The sequence below is a fragment of the Squalius cephalus genome (assembly GCF_949319135.1).
Source record: "Squalius cephalus genome assembly, chromosome: 12".
Classification (NCBI taxonomy): domain Eukaryota; kingdom Metazoa; phylum Chordata; class Actinopteri; order Cypriniformes; family Leuciscidae; genus Squalius; species Squalius cephalus.
Genome location: NC_137133.1, coordinates 10,808,448 through 10,810,804, shown reverse-complemented (window position 1 = coordinate 10,810,804; position 2,357 = coordinate 10,808,448). Strand labels below are relative to the sequence as shown.

The 2,357-nt window shown below is 35.9% G+C and overlaps 1 long non-coding RNA gene across 1 annotated transcript; it reads left to right on the top strand.

Moving 5' to 3' along the window:
- The first annotated feature begins 570 nt into the window (after positions 1 to 570).
- Positions 571 to 1,569, top strand: LOC307168873. Its single transcript, XR_013823004.1, has 4 exons — positions 571 to 722; positions 1,106 to 1,159; positions 1,340 to 1,404; positions 1,505 to 1,569. It is a non-coding gene; the product is annotated as an uncharacterized lncRNA (long non-coding RNA).
- Positions 1,570 to 2,357: the final 788 nt, after the last annotated feature.

The window sequence follows — 2,357 nt, the reverse complement described above, 5'->3', positions numbered from 1 at the left end:
ATGTTCAGAGAAACAGACACAGTTACATCTTGTTTGTATTCCTAAGCTTAAAGGAAATTCTTATTGTTGTAACAATTAATGACTACTAGGACTAGACACAGTCATGTTGTGGTTATGGGATAATATGTGAGGCACTGGGAAAGTACTCGAAAAAGCCTGAATGCACTGTTAGACTTTTCTGTAATTTCTACAGTTATTTACTTTAAATCCCCCAGTATTATACTGCTATTTCTCTTTACAGTAAATAACTGTGATTCCCATTGCATCATGGGAATTTTCTGTGACGTCTAACACCACATACAGAGACTTACTGTATTTTTTAAATTTGCTGTATACTACTGTATTAGACGTAACTGCCTCTCTGGCTGGCACCATTCCACCGTGCTTTTTATTTCCTAATTTTTGCCTTACACCGCGTGTCTACAACGCTATAATAGCCAGAGGCTGTCTATATTGGACACATTGAAGCGACCGGACCTTTAAATGCAAACCTGTTTGTCCCTTGTCAGAAATAGCGCGAGCGCTTGGACTCGTATCGGACTATATAACGGCCGCGGCGCATCACTGTCTGGGATTTGTCGTGTCGCGTCAGAGCATCCAGTGTAGGTAATGGCATGATGTCTATGGGTAATGGGGTCTGTGTTTTGTTGGATCGCGACGTTCGTGTCTGGCCCGGGGAAGAGACGGAATTCACTTCACCGAGAGAGAGATCAGCAAGCAAGGTAAAAAAAAAAAAAAAAAAAAAAATACCTTCTGTGTGTGTTGACAGGATTGTGCCCAGTTTAACCTATGTTATAACGTTAACGTTAGCCTAACGTTACTCGTCGTCAACATGGCGGTAACGAACTTTACCATGGTAAACTGGGCTAACGTTTCATTTTACACACTTTGTTAGATTGAATTGTCGAGTTAAAATATGCCAACGAGCAACGCGTTTACATAAACAATAAATGTGAATAAACTAATGTGAAATTCTGTTTATAGCCTAATGTTGGCCTACTGATGAGAACCTTTATAGTTTTAGCATTATTTTTCAAACAATACCATATTATAGTTTTTTTTTTTAAATGGAATTTAATATATACTTCCATTTTTGTGTTTAAAGGCAACTGCAACAAAGCGCCAATTCGCGCCAGTGACTTCTAGCAAGATTCCAGAGGTAAAGCAGCCCATTTGTGATATATTTTGAGATAAGTTTGCTGAAATTATTAGCATACGCTATGTGAAAATTGCTTTGAGCCACTGGTGCAGACTAGGTAGCTTACAATATCTTATAAAATCTCTATAAACTTTATATCAAATAAGTGACCTTTGCATTATGTCTAACTTTATTACACAGCAAATGAACCAATCAGAAGATGGACCATTGTCTTTGTTCAGTCTCACCAGATTAAATGTATCCAGGTAAACACTGCAGTTAAACTCTCACTAATTCATTCATACCAAATCTAGCATTCTAAACAACTTAAGTTTATATTTTTGCATTATTTTGATATTTTATTAGCCAGAAGACTCTACCATTGCAGTCCCACCTGACTAGGAAGGTCCTAATATCAGCGCACAGGTGGGTTATACTGTAGGAAGGAGAACGATCATCACACAGTGATTTCTTGCATGTATCTTACTGTGTATTTGTCTCAAACAGGTACTCCTTCACTTTCTATGGATCTCAGCATTTTTGGACAGAATTTAGGATTTGTAAGTATTAAAATTTAATCTGGCATAATTTAATTTAGTTCTTTTGTATGCTATTTATTGACAAAAGCTGTTTACAAATATATATTCTTAAGTTTTTGTGAAAATAATAATAAAAATTAACAAAAAAGGAGGTTAAAAATAATGTGACACTAATATTTTCTCTCTCTCTCTCTCTCTCATATAGTTTTGGAACCAGGATCTCCTCTGAAGGACTGAGTACATTTGTGTTTGTGGACACGCATGCAGACCAGGGAACATTCTGATGTTGTCAATCAAGTTCTGAACAGGAACCAATCTTTGGAGAAGTTCATTTATTCACAAAGGTGGACAAAAACATTGTGTTGGCTTTTTGAAGATTTTTTTGATGATGATTTTTACTCCTATGCTGTAGAAAAGATGGAGTAGACACTAGACAGTCAGACATTGATAATAATAAGAAATGTTTCTTGAGCATCAAAGAGACTTCTTTCAAAAACATTAAGACACTTAAATACTTCTTTTGGCCACCAGTGTACATGAATCCAACACATTTTTGGAAATAAGTGATATTATTTTTAAGGTGGGGTTATGTGTCTTGTATTGTGAAAAGAACTGTGTTTTGTCCTGTTTTGGACATTTCCTTTTTGAATGCTTAAAAATGTATTTATATTCTGCAGTTT